The following is a 25,202-nucleotide window of genomic DNA, read 5'->3' on the forward strand; positions in this document are numbered from 1 at the left end:
AACAAATGAACTGAAGTGAAAATATACTTGGTTGTATATGTAAAATTAAAAGTCACAAACCTTCAAGAGGAGCACAACATATACATCCACTGCCAGAGCATCCGCCGGTAATTTCAGTTTCATTATTGTTACATTTGTTAGCTTTCATACACTGGCCTCCTTTATCAGTGCACATCTGCAGCTGACTACACACTGTAAATTCAGTTCAAAAATTTCCATTAATTTCTGTCAATAAAAAGAGGCCTTGTGGGAATGCATGACTGAACACATTACAGTCCATCACATGGTTCAGTTTATCGATTGTGCTATTTTTATTAAAAGTACCAATCATATCAAAATTCCAAAATCCATGACGTCTGTCTACAGATACATCATTTCATTCTCAATATCTTATGTTTTCTATTATAACCAATTCTAAAAAGTTTATAAGAAATGAAATCAAGATGAGAGGTCTATATTTCACTGATTAAGCCAAAGAACCTATCTTAGTTATAGTACCATATTTTCCAGCATCCAATACATCTCTAATTTTCTTTGATCCAGGGATAAATCATAAATGTCACACAAATTAGGAACAACTTCTCATTCTACTAAAATGATCAACCTTCATGGAAATCCATCTGCATCTGTAGCCTGTTTTAATTTAACATTTTCACTTTCAATTCTACTTCAATGTTTCTATAAAAAATTTTTTCTTACCATCTACAGCAAACAGTTTAAATATCTATGGTGCTTAATCTGTCTGCACATCACACTTTAACATAACAGTGATCTTTATTATTTTTATACCCTACTTTAATCTACACTGATTTCATACTGTTCAAATGGAAAAACTGGTTTCGATTTTAATTTCATTTGAATCCAATTCTTATTTCATGTCCTAACATTGTATTTATATTTATCCATGTTTCTTCAATCTTCTTGTGAGCCATTATTTTGTATGATGAGTAATTTTTACGGCTACATGCTTTCTTGTGTTGGTGATTCCAATACCACTTCATAACTGCCGTGAACTACTATAACTTAGTTTGGACTAACAGCCATATTGACTCTGCAACTCTTCGTGCACTCAAAAGTCTACTTTTTAAAAGTTTACATGTATACATGGTGATTTTTTTCAAAGATTTTTCTGTGTCAAATGAAATCATACTGTGGACTCATTCAAGTAATTTTTACCAACAATTAGATTGAATCATTACAATCTCCTTCTGAGTAAAGTATCAAATATCACTTATTATATCCCCTTTAAAGTTTTTATATTCATTATATTAAACATTCATCATTGGCAAATACTCTCAAATATTTAACTGCAAATAAAATTCCTGCTTTCAACATCACAAAGCAGTTCGATTCCCTAACAACAACAAAAAATTGCAAGCCTCTTTCTATAGAAAATTAGACACATTCATAGTGTAATATCGTCAAACATTGAATGTAATCTTATTTATAAAAAAAATGGAACACTGCATATATTTTTATATTTTTCATCAGGTAAAGGGTTTATCCAAAAAAATTTTCCTTTCTTCCAACAAATGAACTGAAGTGAAAATATACTTGGTTGTATATGTAAAATTAAAAGTCACAAACCTTCAAGAGGAGCACAACATATACATCCACTGCCAGAGCATCCGCTGGTAATTTCAGTTTCATTATTGTTACATTTGTTAGCTTTCATACACTGGCCTCCTTTATCAGTGCACATCTGCAGCTGACTACACACTGTAAATTCAGTTCAAAAATTTCCATTAATTTCTGTCAATAAAAAGCGGCCTTGTGGGAATGCATGACTGAACACATTACAGTCCATCACATGGTTGAGTTTATCGATTGTGCTATTTTTATTAAAAGTACCAATCATATCAAAATTCCAAAATCCATGACGTCTGTCTACAGATACATCATTTCATTCTCAATATCTTATGTTTTCTATTATAACCAATTCTAAAAAGTTTATAAGAAATGAAATCAAGATGAGAGGTCTATATTTCACTGATTAAGCCAAAGAACCTATCTTAGTTATAGTACCATATTTTCCAGCATCCAATACATCTCTAATTTTCTTTGATCCAGGGATAAATCATAAATGTCACACAAATTAGGAACAACTTCTCATTCTACTAAAATGATCAACCTTCATGGAAATCCATCTGCATCTGTAGCCTGTTTTAATTTAACATTTTCACTTTCAATTCTACTTCAATGTTTCTATAAAAAATTTTTTTCTTACCATCTACAGCAAACAGTTTAAATATCTATGGTGCTTAATCTGTCTGCACATCACACTTTAAACATAACAGTGATCTTTATTATTTTTATACCCTACTTTAATCTACACTGATTTCATACTGTTCAAATGGAAAAACTGGTTTCGATTTTAATTTCATTTGAATCCAATTCTTATTTCATGTCCTAACATTGTATTTATATTTATCCATGTTTCTTCAATCTTCTTGTGAGCCATTATTTTGTATGATGAGTAATTTTTACGGCTACATGCTTTCTTGTGTTGGTGATTCCAATACCACTTCATAACTGCCGTGAACTACTATAACTTAGTTTGGACTAACAGCCATATTGACTCTGCAACTCTTCGTGCACTCAAAAGTCTACTTTTTAAAAGTTTACATGTATACATGGTGATTTTTTTCAAAGATTTTTCTGTGTCAAATGAAATCATACTGTGGACTCATTCAAGTAATTTTTACCAACAATTAGATTGAATCATTACAATCTCCTTCTGAGTAAAGTATCAAATATCACTTATTATATCCCCTTTAAAGTTTTTATATTCATTATATTAAACATTCATCATTGGCAAATACTCTCAAATATTTAACTGCAAATAAAATTCCTGCTTTCAACATCACAAAGCAGTTCGATTCCCTAACAACAACAAAAAATTGCAAGCCTCTTTCTATAGAAAATTAGACACATTCATAGTGTAATATCGTCAAACATTGAATGTAATCTTATTTATAAAAAAATGGAACACTGCATATATTTTTATATTTTTCATCAGGTAAAGGGTTTTCAAAAAAATTTTCCTTTCTTCCAACAAATGAACTGAAGTGAAAATATACTTGGTTGTATATGTAAAATTAAAAGTCACAAACCTTCAAGAGGAGCACAACATATACATCCACTGCCAGAGCATCCGCTGGTAATTTCAGTTTCATTATTGTTACATTTGTTAGCTTTCATACACTGGCCTCCTTTATCAGTGCACATCTGCAGCTGACTACACACTGTAAATTCAGTTCAAAAATTTCCATTAATTTCTGTCAATAAAAGAGGCCTTGTGGGAATGCATGATTGAACACATTACAGTCCATCACATGGTTGAGTTTATCGATTGTGCTATTTTTATTAAAAGTACCAATCATATCAAAATTCCAAAATCCATGACGTCTGTCTACAGATACATCATTTCATTCTCAATATCTTATGTTTTCTATTATAACCAATTCTAAAAGTTTATAAGAAATGAAATCAAGATGAGAGGTCTATATTTCACTGATTAAGCCAAAGAACCTATCTTAGTTATAGTACCATATTTTCCAGCATCCAATACATCTCTAATTTTCTTTGATCCAGGGATAAATCATAAATGTCACACAAATTAGGAACAACTTCTCATTCTACTAAAATGATCAACCTTCATGGAAATCCATCTGCATCTGTAGCCTGTTTTAATTTAACATTTTCACTTTCAATTCTACTTCAATGTTTCTATAAAAAAATTTTTTCTTACCATCTACAGCAAACAGTTTAAATATCTATGGTGCACATATAGTTTTTATGAAAACTTGGAGTCCCATTACATAAAAACAAAAATTTGTCCATATTTTGTTTCATATATTTTGGAAGATCGGATAAATCATAATCTGTCTGCACATCACACTTTAACATAACAGTGATCTTTATTATTTTTATACCCTACTTTAATCTACACTGATTTCATACTGTTCAAATGGAAAAACTGGTTTCGATTTTAATTTCATTTGAATCCAATTCTTATTTCATGTCCTAACATTGTATTTATATTTATCCATGTTTCTTCAATCTTCTTGTGAGCCATTATTTTGTATGATGAGTAATTTTTACGGCTACATGCTTTCTTGTGTTGGTGATTCCAATACCACTTCATAACTGCCGTGAACTACTATAACTTAGTTTGGACTAACAGCCATATTGACTCTGCAACTCTTCGTGCACTCAAAAGTCTACTTTTTAAAAGTTTACATGTATACATGGTGATTTTTTTTCAAAGATTTTTCTGTGTCAAATGAAATCATACTGTGGACTCATTCAAGTAATTTTTACCAACAATTAGATTGAATCATTACAATCTCCTTCTGAGTAAAGTATCAAATATCACTTATTATATCCCCTTTAAAGTTTTTATATTCATTATATTAAACATTCATCATTGGCAAATACTCTCAAATATTTAACTGCAAATAAAATTCCTGCTTTCAACATCACAAAGCAGTTCGATTCCCTAACAACAACAAAAAATTGCAAGCCTCTTTCTATAGAAAATTAGACACATTCATAGTGTAATATCGTCAAACATTGAATGTAATCTTATTTATAAAAACAAATGGAACACTGCATATATTTTTATATTTTTCATCAGGTAAAGGGTTTTTCAAAAAAAATTTTCCTTTCTTCCAACAAATGAACTGAAGTGAAAATATACTTGGTTGTATATGTAAAATTAAAAGTCACAAACCTTCAAGAGGAGCACAACATATACATCCACTGCCAGAGCATCCGCCGGTAATTTCAGTTTCATTATTGTTACATTTGTTAGCTTTCATACACTGGCCTCCTTTATCAGTGCACATCTGCAGCTGACTACACACTGTAAATTCAGTTCAAAAATTTCCATTAATTTCTGTCAATAAAAAGAGGCCTTGTGGGAATGCATGATTGAACACATTACAGTCCATCACATGGTTGAGTTTATCGATTGTGCTATTTTTATTAAAAGTACCAATCATATCAAAATTCCAAAATCCATGACGTCTGTCTACAGATACATCATTTCATTCTCAATATCTTATGTTTTCTATTATAACCAATTCTAAAAAGTTTATAAGAAATGAAATCAAGATGAGAGGTCTATATTTCACTGATTAAGCCAAAGAACCTATCTTAGTTATAGTACCATATTTTCCAGCATCCAATACATCTCTAATTTTCTTTGATCCAGGGATAAATCATAAATGTCACACAAATTAGGAACAACTTCTCATTCTACTAAAATGATCAACCTTCATGGAAATCCATCTGCATCTGTAGCCTGTTTTAATTTAACATTTTCACTTTCAATTCTACTTCAATGTTTCTATAAAAAATTTTTTCTTACCATCTACAGCAAACAGTTTAAATATCTATGGTGCTTAATCTGTCTGCACATCACACTTTAACATAACAGTGATCTTTATTATTTTTATACCCTACTTTAATCTACACTGATTTCATACTGTTCAAATGGAAAAACTGGTTTCGATTTTAATTTCATTTGAATCCAATTCTTATTTCATGTCCTAACATTGTATTTATATTTATCCATGTTTCTTCAATCTTCTTGTGAGCCATTATTTTGTATGATGAGTAATTTTTACGGCTACATGCTTTCTTGTGTTGGTGATTCCAATACCACTTCATAACTGCCGTGAACTACTATAACTTAGTTTGGACTAACAGCCATATTGACTCTGCAACTCTTCGTGCACTCAAAAGTCTACTTTTTAAAAGTTTACATGTATACATGGTGATTTTTTTCAAAGATTTTTCTGTGTCAAATGAAATCATACTGTGGACTCATTCAAGTAATTTTTACCAACAATTAGATTGAATCATTACAATCTCCTTCTGAGTAAAGTATCAAATATCACTTATTATATCCCCTTTAAAGTTTTTATATTCATTATATTAAACATTCATCATTGGCAAATACTCTCAAATATTTAACTGCAAATAAAATTCCTGCTTTCAACATCACAAAGCAGTTCGATTCCCTAACAACAACAAAAAATTGCAAGCCTCTTTCTATAGAAAATTAGACACATTCATAGTGTAATATCGTCAAACATTGAATGTAATCTTATTTATAAAAAAAATGGAACACTGCATATATTTTTATATTTTTCATCAGGTAAAGGGTTTATCCAAAAAAATTTTCCTTTCTTCCAACAAATGAACTGAAGTGAAAATATACTTGGTTGTATATGTAAAATTAAAAGTCACAAACCTTCAAGAGGAGCACAACATATACATCCACTGCCAGAGCATCCGCTGGTAATTTCAGTTTCATTATTGTTACATTTGTTAGCTTTCATACACTGGCCTCCTTTATCAGTGCACATCTGCAGCTGACTACACACTGTAAATTCAGTTCAAAAATTTCCATTAATTTCTGTCAATAAAAAAAGAGGCCTTGTGGGAATGCATGATTGAACACATTACAGTCCATCACATGGTTGAGTTTATCGATTGTGCTATTTTTATTAAAAGTACCAATCATATCAAAATTCCAAAATCCATGACGTCTGTCTACAGATACATCATTTCATTCTCAATATCTTATGTTTTCTATTATAACCAATTCTAAAAAGTTTATAAGAAATGAAATCAAGATGAGAGGTCTATATTTCACTGATTAAGCCAAAGATCCTATCTTAGTTATAGTACCATATTTTCCAGCATCCAATACATCTCTAATTTTCTTTGATCCAGGGATAAATCATAAATGTCACACAAATTAGGAACAACTTCTCATTCTACTAAAATGATCAACCTTCATGGAAATCCATCTGCATCTGTAGCCTGTTTTAATTTAACATTTTCACTTTCAATTCTACTTCAATGTTTCTATAAAAAATTATTTTCTTACCATCTACAGCAAACAGTTTAAATATCTATGGTGCTTAATCTGTCTGCACATCACACTTTAACATAACAGTGATCTTTATTATTTTTATACCCTACTTTAATCTACACTGATTTCATACTGTTCAAATGGAAAAACTGGTTTCGATTTTAATTTCATTTGAATCCAATTCTTATTTCATGTCCTAACATTGTATTTATATTTATCCATGTTTCTTCAATCTTCTTGTGAGCCATTATTTTGTATGATGAGTAATTTTTACGGCTACATGCTTTCTTGTGTTGGTGATTCCAATACCACTTCATAACTGCCGTGAACTACTATAACTTAGTTTGGACTAACAGCCATATTGACTCTGCAACTCTTCGTGCACTCAAAAGTCTACTTTTTAAAAGTTTACATCTATACATGGTGATTTTTTTCAAAGATTTTTCTGTGTCAAATGAAATCATACTGTGGATTCATTCAAGTAATTTTTACCAACAATTAGATTGAATCATTACAATCTCCTTCTGAGTAAAGTATCAAATATCATTTATTATATCCCCTTTAAAGTTTTTATATTCATTATGTTAAACATTCATCATTGGCAAATAACCTCAAATATTTAACTGCAAATAAAATTCCTGCTTTCAACATCAAAAAGCAGTTCGATTCCCTAACAATAACAAAAAATTGCAAGCCTCTTTCTATGGAAAATTAGACACATTCATAGTGTAATATCGTCAAACATTGAATGTAATCTTATTTATAAAAAAAATGGAACACAGCAGATATTTTTATATTTTTCATCAGGTAAAGGGTTTATCCAAAAAATTTTCCTTTCTTCCAACAAATGAACTGAAGTGAAAATATACTTGGTTGTATATGTAAAATTAAAAGTCACAAACCTTCAAGAGGAGCACAACATATACATCCACTGCCAGAGCATCCGCTGGTAATTTCAGTTTCATTATTGTTACATTTGTTAGCTTTCATACACTGGCCTCCTTTATCAGTGCACATCTGCAGCTGACTACACACTGTAAATTCAGTTCAAAAATTTCCATTAATTTCTGTCAATAAAAAGCGGCCTTGTGGGAATGCATGACTGAACACATTACAGTCCATCACATGGTTGAGTTTATCGATTGTGCTGTTTTTATTAAAAGTACCAATCATATCAAAATTCCAAAATCCATAACGTCTGTCTACAGATACATCATTTCATTCTCAATATCTTATGTTTTCTATTATAACCAATTCTAAAAAGTTTATAAGAAATGAAATCAAGATGAGAGGTCTATATTTCACTGATTAAGCCAAAGATCCTATCTTAGTTATAGTACCATATTTTCCAGCATCCAATACATCTCTAATTTTCTTTGATCCAGGGATAAATCATAAATGTCACACAAATTAGGAACAACTTCTCATTCTACTAAAATGATCAACCTTCATGGAAATCCATCTGCATCTGTAGCCTGTTTTAATTTAACATTTTCACTTTCAATTCTACTTCAATGTTTCTATAAAAAAATTTTTTCTTACCATCTACAGCAAACAGTTTAAATATCTATGGTGCTTAATCTGTCTGCACATCACACTTTAACATAACAGTGATCTTTATTATTTTTATACCCTACTTTAATCTACACTGATTTCATACTGTTCAAATGGAAAAACTGGTTTCGATTTTAATTTCATTTGAATCAATTCTTATTTCATGTCCTAACATTGTATTTATATTTATCCATGTTTCTTCAATCTTCTTGTGAGCCATTATTTTGTATGATGAGTAATTTTTACGGCTACATGCTTTCTTGTGTTGGTGATTCCAATACCACTTCATAACTGCCGTGAACTACTATAACTTAGTTTGGACTAACAGCCATATTGACTCTGCAACTCTTCGTGCACTCAAAAGTCTACTTTTTAAAAGTTTACATGTATACATGGTGATTTTTTTTCAAAGATTTTTCTGTGTCAAATGAAATCATACTGTGGACTCATTCAAGTAATTTTTACCAACAATTAGATTGAATCATTACAATCTCCTTCTGAGTAAAGTATCAAATATCATTTATTATATCCCCTTTAAAGTTTTTATATTCATTATATTAAACATTCATCATTGGCAAATTCTCTCAAATATTTAACTGTAAAAATAATTCCTGCTTTCAACATCACAAAGCAGTTCGATTCTCTAGCAACAACAAAAAATTGCAAGCCTCTTTCTATAGAAAATTAGACACATTCATAGTGTAATATCGTCAAACATTGAATGTAATCTTATTTATAAAAAAATGGAACACTGCATATATTTTTATATTTTTCATCAGGTAAAGGGTTTATCAAAAAAATTTTCCTTTCTTCCAACAAATGAACTGAAGTGAAAATATACTTGGTTGTATATGTAAAATTAAAAGTCACAAACCTTCAAGAGGAGCACAACATATACATCCACTGCCAGAGCATCCCTGGTAATTTCAGTTTCATTATTGTTACATTTGTTAGCTTTCATACACTGGCCTCCTTTATCAGTGCACATCTGCAGCTGACTACACACTGTAAATTCAGTTCAAAAATTTCCATTAATTTCTGTCAATAAAAAGAGGCCTTGTGGGAATGCATGACTGAACACATTACAGTCCATCACATGGTTCAGTTTATCGATTGCTATTTTTATTAAAAGTACCAATCATATCAAAATTCCAAAATCCATGACGTCTGTCTACAGATACATCATTTCATTCTCAATATCTTATGTTTTCTATTATAACCAATTCTAAAAAGTTTATAAGAAATGAAATCAAGATGAGAGGTCTATATTTCACTGATTAAGCCAAAGAACCTATCTTAGTTATAGTACCATATTTTCCAGCATCCAATACATCTCTAATTTTCTTTGATCCAGGGATAAATCATAAATGTCACACAAATTAGGAACAACTTCTCATTCTACTAAAATGATCAACCTTCATGGAAATCCATCTGCATCTGTAGCCTGTTTTAATTTAACATTTTCACTTTCAATTCTACTTCAATGTTTCTATAAAAAATTTTTTTCTTACCATCTACAGCAAACAGTTTAAATATCTATGGTGCTTAATCTGTCTGCACATCACACTTTAACATAACAGTGATCTTTATTATTTTTATACCCTACTTTAATCTACACTGATTTCATACTGTTCAAATGGAAAAACTGGTTTCGATTTTAATTTCATTTGAATCCAATTCTTATTTCATGTCCTAACATTGTATTTATATTTATCCATGTTTCTTCAATCTTCTTGTGAGCCATTATTTTGTATCATGAGTAATTTTTACGGCTACATGCTTTCTTGTGTTGGTGATTCCAATACCACTTCATAACTGCCGTGAACTACTATATCTTAGTTTGGAATAACAGCCATATTGATTCTGCAACTCTTCGTGCACTCAAAAGTCTACTTTTTAAAAGTTTACATCTATACATGGTGATTTTTTTCAAAGATTTTTCTGTGTCAAATGAAATCATACTGTGGATTCATTCAAGTAATTTTTACCAACAATTAGATTGAATCATTACAATCTCCTTCTGAGTAAAGTATCAAATATCATTTATTATATCCCCTTTAAAGTTTTTATATTCATTATGTTAAACATTCATCATTGGCAAATAACCTCAAATATTTAACTGCAAATAAAATTCCTGCTTTCAACATCACAAAGCAGTTCGATTCCCTAACAACAACAAAAAATTGCAAGCCTCTTTCTATAGAAAATTAGACACATTCATAGTGTAATATCGTCAAACATTGAATGTAATCTTATTTATAAAAACAAATGGAACACTGCATATATTTTTATATTTTTCATCAGGTAAAGGGTTTATCCAAAAAAATTTTCCTTTCTTCCAACAAATGAACTGAAGTGAAAATATACTTGGTTGTATATGTAAAATTAAAAGTCACAAACCTTCAAGAGGAGCACAACATATACATCCACTGCCAGAGCATCCGCTGGTAATTTCAGTTTCATTATTGTTACATTTGTTAGCTTTCATACACTGGCCTCCTTTATCAGTGCACATCTCAGCTCACCACAAACTGTAGATTTTAATAAAAATTTTCCATTTATTCATGTCAATAACAAAGTGCAATGTCTGCATAGATGATTAAACATATTACAGTCCATTGCATAGGTGAGTTTATCGACTGCTCTATTTTTATTATTATAATAATGAACATATAATAATTATAATATCCATGTTGTTTATCTACAGATACTTCATTTCATTTTCAATATCTCTTAAGTTTTGTACTATACCAGATTCTAATATATTCACATGAACTGAAATCCGGCTGATAGGCTTATAGTCCATTATGGTGCAATAATTTCCAGTTTTAAATCCTTCTCTTTTTTTCTTTGATATACGGATAAACCATAAATATCAAAGCAAATTAGGAACAATTTCTCCTTCTACTTATAAAATCACCCTTGTGTGGAATCCATCTGTATCTGCGCTCCATTTCAATTCAACATTTTCACTTTCCATAATGCACCATAATGACTCTTTTCTTACCGTCTGAAGGAACAACATAAATGTTTATGGTGCCTTCTACAGTCTACCATACCTACGTTATCCTAATGATTCTGTCCTGTTCATTTTTAAAACTCATTACTTTACCCTACACTGATCTCAAACTGTTCACAGATACATAAACTACTTATGATTTTAATTTTATCTAGTCGCAATTCTTTTTTCATGTTCTACCTTTCCCTTCATAAAAATTTACTTTGGTTTCTTCAATATTATTATGAATTTTTTTTCTTGTCATCACTAAGTTTGATAGCTACTAGTTACCGGCTTTTATATGTTGCTAATTCCAGTACCATTTTATAACAGCTTTAAAATTCCATAAATTTGTTTGGAGTGCAAGTCATATTGACTCTGCAACTCTTTGCCTACTCAAAAGTCTGCTCCTCAACGCTACATCCTTAAATGGAGATTTTTTTTTTTTAAGAATCGTTCTATGTCAAATTAAATCACGATGTGATCTCTTTTCTCTGATTTTACCAACAATTACATTGGATATTACATTGTCCTCTGAGGACAGTGTCAGTTCCTACTTATATCCCCTTTTATATTGTACATCCATAATGTTAAACAATCATTATGGTTAAAGACCACCAATTATTTAACTCCTGCATCTATAGTTCCTAATTGGAGTCCCAAATAAAAACGTAATTTTCCAATTTTTTTATATATTAAAACTTTAGACGGATCTAAGTATAACCATATTAAACACTGAATGGAATTTGACTTAAAAATAAAATAGAACACTGCATAAACATTATTCTGATATTTTCTATCAGTAAAAGGTTTATCCTAAAAATTTCCCTTTTTCCAGCAAAATAAATTTGTACAGTGAGAAACATGTAAAATTAACAGGTGACTAACCATCTTATGAGCACAACATACACATCCACTACTAAAACATCCGTTGGTAATCCTCAATTTCAAGATGGTTACATTTGTTAGCTTTCCTACAATGACCTCCTTTATCAGTGCACATCTGCAGCTCACTACACACTGCAAATTCAATTGAAATTTTCTATTGATTCATGTCAATAAAAAAGTACCTTCTGGGCATATATGATCAAGCACGTGACAGTACATTAAATATGAAAATTACAAAATCTATGATATCTATCTACAGGTACATCATTTATTTCCCAATATCTCTTATGTTTTTTATGAAAACCGATTCTGATATATTCATAAGAACTGAAATCAGGCTTAAAGGTCTATATTTCACTGTTTCAGCCTTAGAACCCTTCTAAAGTATGGTGCAATATTTTTCAGTTTCCAAACCTTCTCGAACTTTCTTTGATCCACGGATAAATCATATACAGTATATCACATACATTGGAAGCAACTTCGCGTACAACTGTAACCAGCCTTGATGAAATTACATCTGTATCCACAGTCTGTATTAATTTAAGATTTTCACTCTCAATGTTTCTTTTGCTTCAAAAAGAAGTTTTTCTTACAATCTCAGAAAACAATGTAAATAACTATGGTACCTTCCTCTGGCTATCATTCCTACATCGTGTCTAATAGTTATGTCATTTTCATTTTTTGAACTTTCTAATATTGTAATCTACACTGATTTCATGCCGTTCACATATGCATAAACTAATTTTGTTTCTCATTTCATCTAAATGCAATTCATTATTCATGTTTTGACTTTGCATTCCTAATTAATTTGTCCATGTTTATACAATCTTCTTATAGGCCTTTTTTTTATAACTAGCTTCGATAGGTAAATGCTTTCATTTGTTGCTGATTCCAATACCCTTTTGTAACAGCTGTGAATTACCATAAGTTATTTGCATTTCATTACTTCCACATTGGTTACCTTTGTGACATTGACCTCCTGCATTACTACATACGACTAGCCCCACTACACTCAGATTCACTAAAAAATTACATTTATTTATTCTAATAAAATGAGAGCATTTATTCCCAACAAGACCAAGCACATTGAAATACATTAGAGTATATTCATTGGTCTACTTTTACTTAAGCACCAAACACTTCATGGAACAAGACAAAAATGTTTCTGAAATATTATCATCAATTACACATTCCATGATGTCTGTTTTGGAATACACCATTTCATTTTCAATGCCTCATTAGTATGTCAGGTGGAACTGTAATTTAGGGGACATATGAATTTCTCAGGCTCTGCCGACACACTGGCAATGTATAAATTCAAAAGACCTACCCTACCTATATCATTACCAATAATAATGTCATCTTAATCTCTTTAAAGCCCTACAGTACCCTTGAATAATTTCCTACTGCTCACATAAGCTCAAATTTAATCTGATCTACATACAATTGTAACATTATGAAATAAATCTACAATAGTAGTCTTCTCTCTCTTTGTGAACCCTTCAAGTTTTTTTTTTTTTTTTTTTTTTTTTTTGTAATGGCTAACTTTGACAGTTTTGTGCTTTCTACCTGTCCCCTACTCCAATACCCATTTGTCGTCATCTTAGCTACTTCATTTAGTGTTGTTTTTCCTAGATACAGTTCTAAAGAATATGAGTGTTTTTTGAGTGACAGTCATATTTGCACTGCATTTGTTTGCCTACTGAAAAGATTCAGTGTTTAAGTTTGTAACCATTTTTCCTAAAAATTAATGTTTCTACGTGTAACAACACTGTATATGGTCTATTTTTTCCTGTTTTGTGGCCAAACACATAGACTGAATATCCTAGGTTTAATTTGAGAAAAAATATGAAAATGAAAAGTATGATAACTCTTTATTAGTTTATCTACCCGTCTCTGAAGACATTAACTGATGGCAGACTATTTAACTTTTTACTTCCTAATTCTACATCCCTAATTTTTAGATAATGTCTACACAGACACTAAACCAGTGTCTGTTGACATTTAAACTTGTTTAATATTTAATGAAATTAAATATTGAATACAACTTATAATAATAAACTGAATAAGACATACAAGCTGTTACGATGTGTTGCATGAGGTGAAATGTTTATCCTAAAGTAGAATTTCCTTCCTTTTATCAAATAAAACAGACAGTGCAGAAACAGAGAATTAGTTGTGGATGGAAAGCTAATAAGTCAATAACCACCTTTTGGAGCGCAACAAATACATGTGTCGCTGTTACATCCGTTGGATATCTGCGTTTCATTACTTTCACATTGGTTACCCATGCGACACTGACCTCCTGCATTTGTGCATCTGCTATGATAAACTGTAGTATGTTCAATGGAAAGGTAATCAAGGTGAAATGCCTATAGTTCAATGATTCATCCTTAGAACCTTTCTTCGATATTGACAACATTTGGCTCTGGCAATTCTATAACTGTTTTTCTGTGGCTAAACGATGTCTCATAAATGTAACAGAAATAATGAGCAATCTCTTTCACTGCTTCTTTCATTGCCCTTGAGTGGAATCCATCTAAATCTAATGACTATTGTGGATAAATATTCTCACTATTTATTTTCTTCTATTATTTTCCTTAAGAGCCTGTTTTTTATATATATTTAGAGATCAATGAATTTCTGAGGTGTCTTCCTTATTGCACACACACTAGCAATATATTTGGTTGAAAGGTTTATCATATGTCCATCTCTCACAAAAGTGATGTCATTTTTATCTTTTAAAAGCCGTTCTATGATCTGGATTGGTTTCCTTCTCTTCACATGAGCAAACCCGCTTTGAATTCTAATTTGAACTGCTGAAATCTAGCATCATGTTGTCACTTGTCAATCATAATCAATTTGTCCATATTCTTTCACTTTTTTCTGATCATTTTTGTTTTTTAAGATGAGTAATCTCAACATCTTACATGCTTACTCATCTCTGACTAATACTTTTTGTAAACATCAGGATATTTCTGATCCAATTTGATGTTAATTTTCTTTGTCAGGTACAGCAATTGTAATGTGTAATAATCTGGTTTTGAGTGAAAGCCATTCTCAAAATACTGCTTTTGGACTGTGACTTCTGTAAATATTTTTGTTTTGAAAAAAGAATGCTCTATGTAAATGTATATTAGACTATGGAGTATTTCGTCTAAATTTTGGGCAACACTTAGATTATACGTCATACTGTCCTCTAAGGTAAACATCAGATGTAAGGTATTGTGTCCCCCAGAAGATTTGTCTACCAATGTGTTAGACAATCATCGGAGTCAGACTTTTTAACATTTACTACCTGTATCTACAGTTCATGCTTTCAAAATCACTGTGCAGTTGGAGTCCTAAAAAACAAAGTATTATTTCAGTAGTTGTTATGTAAAATTATACACGTTCTAAATGTAATAATATTGAACATTGAATATGTTCTGACATCTTGATAAACTTAATGTGATTTATAAGTTTTCCTAATTTGTTTTCATGCAAATGTTTTAGCTTAAAAACACGATTTCATTTCCTTTATGAAAAGGAATGTACACTATAAAAACAGATTATACATATAATAGAAACAATTCACTAACCATCCCTAGGAGCACAGCACACACATCTGTAACCAGAACATCCGTTGGATATCTCTGTTTCATTAATACCACATTGGCTATCCTTGCGACATTGACCTCCGGCATTACTACATATGACCAGCTCACTACACTCTGTAGATTCAATTATAAAGTTCAAATTTATTCATTTTAATAAAATGAGAGCACTTATTCCCAACAAGACCAAGCACATTAAAATATATAACATAGAGTAGATGTATTGCAAACGCTTCGTGAAACAAGACTAAAAGGTTTCTTAAGTATTATCATCCATTACACATTCCATGATGTCTATTTTGGAATACATCACTTCATTCTCAGTGTCTCATTGTACTGCCTACTAAGATAGATGTTAGTATATCAGACAGAACTGCAATCCAGAGGACAATTATGAATTTCTCACGTGTCTTTCAAAGTAAAACAACACAGGAAATGTATAAATTCAAAATATCTAACGTACCTATATACTAACAACAATCGTGTCATCTTAATTTTTATAAGCCCGACAATACCCTTGTATAGTTTCCTGTTGTTAACACAAGGTCACATTTAATTTCATTTGCATGCAAATCTAGCATTGTGAAATTAATTTACAATAGTACTCAATTTGTTGATGCTCCTTCACTCTCTTTGTGATTGTAAAAGTAAGGAATGATTTCTTTCTGATAAATTTTGTCAGACGCAGATTAGTTATCATACTTTTATCTGAGGAAAATATGAGATGTAAGGTATTTTTGTCCTCTAGAAAATTTGCCCAACAATATGTTATAAATTCATTAGTGTCAGGCTTTTTAACTTTTACTACTTGTATCTATAGTTCCTGCTTTCAAAATAAGTGAGCAGTTGGAGTCCCCAGTAACAGCATTAATTCAGTAGTTTGTATGTAAAAGTATAGACTTGCTCAAAATGTAATAATACTGAACACTGAATATAACCTGGCATATTAATAAACTGAATAAGGTTTACAAGCAATTCTCATGTGTTTTCATGTCAGTATTTTAGCTTAAAAGCACATTTTCATTTACTTTATGAAAATAAATGTACAATATAAAAGCAGATTATTAGTTGTATATATACAAAGGTAACAATTCACTAACCATCTCTTGGAGCACAACACACACATCTGTAACCAGAACATCCGTTGGAGATCTTTATTTCATTACTGCCACAATGGCGACCTTTGTGACATTGACCTCCGGCGTTACTACATACGACTAGCTCACTACACACTGTAAATTCAATTAAAATATCACATTTACTCATTGTAATAAAATGAAAGCATTTATTCACAACAAGACCAAGCACATTAAAGTACATTACATAGAGTAGATGTATTGTTCTACTTTTACTTAAGCACCAAACACTTCATGGAACAAGATAAAAAGGTTTCTTAAGCATTATCATCAATTACATATTCCATGATGTTTGTTTTGGAATACATCATTTCATTCTAAATGTCTCATTATACTGCCTGCTAAGATAGTATTTAGTATGTCAGATGGAACTGTAATCTAGGGGACACTATGAACTTATTAGGTGTCTTCAAAACTGAACACTCTGGCAATGTATAAATTCAAAATATTTACCCTCCCTATATCACTACCAATAATGATGTCATCTTAATCTTTATAAGCCCTACAATACCCTTGTATAGTTTCCTGATGTTCACACAAGGTCACATTTAATTTGATCTACATGCAATTCTAACATTATGAAATAAATTTACAATAGTACTCAATTTGCTGATGCTCCTTCACTCTCTTTGTGATTCTAAAAGTAAGGAATGGTTTCTTTCTGATAAATTTGGCCAGCACATACATTAGTTATCATACTTTCGTATGAGGAAAATATCAGATGTAAGGTATTTTTGTCCTCTACAAAATTGCTAACAATATGCGTTAGACAGTCTTCAGTGTCAGACTTTTTAACGTTTATTGCTTGTATCTACAGTTCCTAAGCTAAAATAACTGAGCAGTTGGAGCCCCCAAAAACAGCATTAATTCAAAAGTTATAATTTAAAGTACAGACTTGCTCAAAATGTAATAATACTGAATGTTGAATATAACTGACATATTAATAAACTGAATAAGGTTTACGAGCTATTCTCATGTGTTTTCATGTCAGTGTTGTAACTTGAAAGCACATTTTCATTTACTTTTTGTGAAAATGAATGAACAATATAAAAGGAGATCATTAGCTGTACATGCAAAGCGCACAATTCACTAACCATCTCTGGAGCACAGCACACACATCAGCCAGAACATCCAAGTTGGAGATCTTTATTTCATTACTGCCACAATGGCTACCTTATGCGACACTGACCTCCGGCATTACTGCATACAACCAACTCGTCACACTCTGTAGATTCCATTTAAAAATTCCCATTTATTCATCCCAATAAAAGGACAGCAGTTATTGCCAACAAGATCACACATTAAAATCGACTATATAATACAGTAGATTTATTGCTCTACTTGTATCTTGAGTACCAAACACTAAATGGAACAAGACTAAAAGGTTTCTTAAGTGTCATCAGCCATAACACATTCTATGATGTCTATTTAGGAATACTGAGCATCATTTCTTTCACAATGTCTCATTATACTGCCGGTCAAGATGGACTCAAGTATGTCAGGTGGAACTGTTATCTAGGGGATATATGAATTTCTCTGGTGTCTTCCAAACTAGACACACTGGCAATGTATAAATTCAAAAGATCTACCCTACCTATATCACTACCAATAATAATGTCATCTTAATCTTTCTAAAGCCCTACAATACCCTTCAATAGTTTCCTACTGCTCACATGAGCTCAAATTTAATTTGAGCTACATACAATTGTAACAGTATGAAATAAATTAACAATAGTGCTTAATTTCTTGATACTTCTTTACTCTCTTTGTGAACCCTTCAATTTTTTTTTTTTTTTTTTTTTTTGTAATGGCGATCTTTGACAGTTACGTGCTTTTTACCTCTCTCCTATTCCAGTACCCGTTTGTTGTCATCTTGGCTATTTCATCATTTTATTTTTGGTTTTTGTTAGGTACAGCAGTTCGAAATAGCCATAAGTGGTTTTTGAGTGACAGCCATATTTGCACTGTATCTGTTTGCCTACTAAAAAGATTGAATGTTTATCTTTGTAAATTCATTTTTCCTAAAATTAATGTTTCTATGTGTAATTACACTGTATATGGTCTATTTTTTCCTGTTTTGTGGCCAACACATAGACTGAATATCATAGGTGTCATTTGAGAAAAATATGAAATGAAAAGTATGATAACCTCTTATTAGTATGTCTACCTGTTCTGGGAGACATTAATTGATGGCAGACTATTTAACTTTTACTTCCTACTTCTACATCCCTACTTTTAGATCAATAGTGTCTGTGTATTATCCTAATCTGTTCAATGTTTATTCAAATTAAATACTCAATACAGCTCAACTTATAATAACAAACCGAATAAGAAGTATGCTGATTTGATGTGTTTCATGAGGTACAATGTTTATCCTAAAGTAGGATTTCGTTTCTTTTTATTAAATAAAACGGACAGTGAAGAAATGAATATTAGTTGTAGATGTAAAGCTAAGAAGTTACTAACCATCTTTTGGAGCACAACAGATACATGTGTCGCTGTAACATCCGTTGGATATCTGCATTTCATTACTTCCACATTGGTTACCTTTGCGACATTATGTACATGTTTTCGATGTTTTATGGAATTGTACTTTTGTTGACTGTGACGTTTTGCCTAGTGACGCAAAGAAAACGGCTTTTACTCTAAGTGACAAAAAAACGGCATCCCATGAATTAGGGGTAACATTAGTATTCATGCACCTAATTTATTCACTATTATGAAACTGTGCATACTCAATTTTTGTCAACCTTTACTGTAATTTTTATATGTCAACCTAAATTTTAAATGTATTACAATAACCTTAGTTCATTTAAAAGTTATTGAAATAAACATTTTATTTAGTACACTTTGAAATGAACATTTATTAGCACTTTTAAAGACCATGCCAAACAAAATTCACCTTGCACGAGTGGCTCCGGAAACTAACCTCGCATAATTTCGAGGTTTGACTGTATACCGTTTACCGTTTTTCTCTCTATTATATTCTAAATTCATCATTCGGAAAAACTATCTAACATTAAATACCAGCATCTACAGTTTGCTATTTCACCATCAAAGACAAATTTCTAAAAGATTTAAAAAATAAATTTATATATGTTCATGGGGTAATCATCTAAACATTTAAAATAATCTAACTAATAAAAATAAACTGCATAAACCATAAAATCTTTTGGATTTTTTCATAACGTAAATATTATACTACAAAACATTTCCCTTTCCTTCAGCAAATAAACTGTAAACAGAGAATACAGCGTATTGACTTTATATGCAAAACTTAACTAGTCACTAACCATTTCGTGGAGCACAACATATACATCCGGTGCCAACACATCCGTTACGAATCTCAGTTTCATTACTTTGACAACTGCTACCTTCACTACAATGACCTCCTTGATTCATACATGATGGCTGCACACTACACACTGTAACTTTATTTCAAAATTTCTTTTAATTCACGTCCATAAAAAGTGCATTTATGCATGTACGATCATAATACATAGGACAGTCTAATGCATAGCTCAGTTTATTTATTGCATCTACAGTTTTCGCTTTCATCATCAAAGAGCATTTGGAATTATCAATAAAGACAAATATCCAAAATTTAAAAAAAATTTAGATATGTTCACGGTGTGATCATTTAAACATTTAAAAAATCTAACTAATAAAAATAAACTGCATAAACCATAAAATCTATTTGATTTTTTCATAACGTAAATGGTATACTGCAAAACATTTCCCTTTCCTTCAGCAAAATACTGTAAAGAGAGAAAACTGACTATTGGCTTTATATGCAAAATTTAACTAGTCACTAACTATTTCGTGGAGCACAACATATACATCCGGTGCCAACACATCCATTATGAATCTCAGTTTCATTACTTTGACAACTGCTACCTTGACTACAATGACCTCCTTGATTCATACATGATGGCTGCACACTGTAACTTTATTTCAAAAATTCTTTTAATTCACGTCCACAAAAAGTGCATTTATGCATGTACGATCATAATACATAGGACAGTCTAATGCATAGCTCAGTTTATTTTTTGCATCTATAGTTTGCGCTTTCACCATCAAAGAGCATTTGGAATTATCATTAAAGACAAATATCCAAAAGACTTAAAAAAAAATTTAGATATGTTCACGGTGTGATCATTTAAACATTTAAAAGTGTCTAACTAATAAAAATAAACTGCATAAACCATAAAATCTATTTGATTTTTTCATAACGTAAATGGTATACTGCACATTTCCCTTTCCTTCAGCAAAATACTGTAAATAGAGAAAATTGACTATTGGTTTTATATGCAAAACTTATCTGGTCACTAACCATTTCGAGGAGCACAACATATACATCCGGTGCCAACACATCCGTTACGAATCTCAGTTTCATTACTTTGACAACTGCTACCTTCACTACAATGACCTCCTTGATTCATACATGACGGCTGCACACTACACACTGTAACTTTATTTCAAAATTTTCTTTTAATTCATGTCAATAAGAAGGGCATTGTATGCATGTACGATCATACATATGACAGTACAATACACAGTCAGTTTACTTCTTGCGCTACTTTTATTACAAGTACCAAAAACACCAAAATTCCAAATTCTTTGCTGGCAATCTACTCATACATCATTTCATCCTCAATACCTCCTATATTTTCTATAATAACATATTCTAATATGTTCCCATGATATAGAATCAGGCTCAGAGGCCTATAATTCATTCATTCATCAGTTTAACCCTTCTTAGTTATACTACAATATTTTCCACTATCCAGTTCTCTACTACTCATCTTTCATCCATGGATGAATCGTAAATTTTTCACAAATTAGGAACAATCTCTCCTTCCACTTCTACTATCAACCTTCAGTTTAATCATCTAGATCTGTTGATTACTGTTGTTCAATATTTCTACTTTCAATCTTTCTTCTATTATGCTCCTTAATGGCTTACTTTCTTACCATTTTTAAAAAATAATCTGAACCTCTGAAGTGTCTTACACTGCCAAAGTATATATTCAAATGATTAACAATACCCAAAACATTCTTAATAATAGTGACATTAACTATTCTTAAAATACATACTTTAATCTTCAATGATTTCCTACCGCTCACCCAAACAAAAACTGTTTTTGGATTTTAATTTCATCTAAATGCAATTCTTTTTTTATGTTCTAAATCACATTCATAATTCCTATGTCAATGACCCTTCAACCTTCTTCTGAGCCATTTTTGTGTATTGTGATGACTTAACTTTGATAGATACCTTCTATCACTTACTTCAGATTCCTTCAGAACAACCTTTCCTATTTGTTCCTAAGTGGTGCTCATTTTCCTTACTGGTTACAGCTTTTCAAACTGCCATAAATTAAGTTGCAATGAAATGTCATATTGACTGCAACTGTTTGCCTGCGCAAAAGTCTTTTTATTCAAAGTTTATGGTTGTGAATGGTTTTTTTTCACACAACCTTTCTATATTAAATCAACTTATACAGTAGTTCAATTCTCTGATCTTTACCATCAATTCACTTAAATATTATATACTGTCCTCTGAGAAAAGCATAAAATATAGCTAAATTATATACCGTTTACCGTTTTTCTCTCTCTTACTATATATTCTAAATTCATCATTCGCAAAAATCATCTAACAACAAATACCTACAACTACAGTTTGAGCTTTCACCATCAAAGAGCATTTGCAATAATCAATAAAGACAAATATCCAAAAGATTTAAAAAATAAATTTATTTATGTTCACGATGTAATCATTTCAATACTTAAAATAATCTAACTAATAAAAATAACCTGCATAAACCATAAAATTTATTTGATTTTTTCATAAGGTAAATGGTATACTGCAAAACATTTCCCTTTCCTTCAGCAAATAAACTGTAAATAGAGAAAACTGAGTATTGGCTTTATATGCAAAACTTAACTAGTCACTAACCATTTCGAGGAGCACAACATATACATCCGGTGCCAACACATCCGTTATGAATCTCAGTTTCATTACTTTGACAACTGCTACCTTGACTACAATGACCTCCTTGATTCATACATGGTGGCTGCACACTACACACTGTAACTTTATTTCAAAATTTTCTTTTAATTCATGTCAATAAAAAAAATTGCATTTTATGCATGTACGATCATAATATATAGGACAGTCTAACACACAGCTCAGTTTATTTATTGCACTACTTTTTAACGAGTATCAGAAAAAACACCAAAATTCCAAATTCTTGGCTATCAATCTACGAATACATCATTTCATTCTCAAAATCTCTTATATTTTTATAATAATTTATTCTAATATGTTCCCATGAAATGGAATCAGGCTCAAATATAAATCAATTCAAAAATTCAACCCTTCTTAGTTATTTGCAATATTTTCCACTATCCAGTTCTCTACTACTCATCTTTCATCCATGGATGAATTGTTACACAAATTAGGAAAAATCTCTCATTCCACTTCTACTATCACCCTTCAGTTTAATCACCTAGATCTACAACTATTGTTGTTCAATATTTCCACTTTCAATGTTTCCTCTATTTCTTAATGGCTTTCTTTCTTACCATTTTCAAAAATAATCAAAATCTCTGTAGTGTCTTCCACTGTCAAACAACACTTTCAAATATATATTCAAACTGATTTACAATACCCAAATCATTCTTAAAATACTTGAAATCAACTTTTTAAAAATATATACTTTAATCTTCAATGATTTCCTATTGTTCACTATTCAAAATTTTCTTTTAATTAATTTCATCTAAATGTAATTTTTTTCTATGTTCTAAAAAGCATTCATAATTCATATGTCCATGGTGCTTCAACCTCCTTCTGAGCCATTTTTTATGTATTGTGATGACTCAACTTATATAGATACCTTCTATCACTTATTTCAGGTTCCTTCATAACAACCTATCCTATTTGTTCCTAATGTTGTTCAATTTTCTTTTTGATCATTTTAAACTTTTGTAAAAAACTAATCTAACTAATAAAATAAACTGCATAAACCATAAAATCTATTTGATTTTTTCATGGTAAATATTTATACTGCTCAAAACATTTTTTTATTCAAAGTTTATGGTAAAGAGAAAATGACTATTTTTTTACACAATCTTTAACTAGTCACTAAAATCAACATATACATGGTCAACAATCCATTCTGAATCTAGTTTCATTACTTTAAACTGAATATTATATAATGTCCTTGATTCTACATGATGGCATAAAATATAGCTAAATAATATAACTTTATTTCGGTTTTCTTTTAATTCACGTTCTAAAAATGCATTTATGCATGTAATCATAATCTAACATTAAATACAGTTTAATTGCATCTACAGTTTGCTATTTCACCATCAAAAGCATTTGGAATCATCAATAAAGACAAATATCCAAAAGATTTAAAAATAAATTTATATATGTTCACGGTGTAATCATTTAAACATTTCAAATTATCTAACTAATAAAAATAAACTGCATAAACCATAAAATCAATTTGATTTTTTCATAAGGTAAATGGTATACTGCAAAACATTTCCTTTTCCTTCAGCAAATACTGTAAATAGAGAAAACTGAGTATTGGCTTTTATATGCAAAACTTAACTAGTCACTAACCATTTTGAGGAGCACAACATATACATCCGGTGCCAACACATCCATTACGAATCTCAGTTTCATTACTTTGACAACTGCTACCTTGACTACAATGACCTCCTTGATTCATACATGGCGGCTGCACACTACACACTGTAACTTTATTTCAAAATTTTCTTTTAATTCATGTCAATAAGAAGGGCATTGTATGCATGTACGATCATACATATGACAGAGCAATAGACAGTTAGTTTACTTCTCGCGCTACTTTTATTACAAGTACCAAAAACACCAAAATTCCAAATTCTTTGCTGGCAATCTACTCATACATCATTTCATCATCAATACCTCCTATATTTTCTATAATAACATATTCTAATATGTTCCCATGATATAGAATCAGGCTCAGAGGCCTATAATTCATTCATTCATCAGTTTAACCCTTCTTAGTTATAGTACAATGTTTTCCACTATCCAGTTCTCTACTACTCATCTTTCATCCATGGATGAATCGTAAATTTTTCAC

Source organism: Macrobrachium rosenbergii, chromosome 23, assembly GCF_040412425.1.
Source record: "Macrobrachium rosenbergii isolate ZJJX-2024 chromosome 23, ASM4041242v1, whole genome shotgun sequence".
Classification (NCBI taxonomy): Eukaryota; Metazoa; Arthropoda; class Malacostraca; order Decapoda; family Palaemonidae; genus Macrobrachium; species Macrobrachium rosenbergii.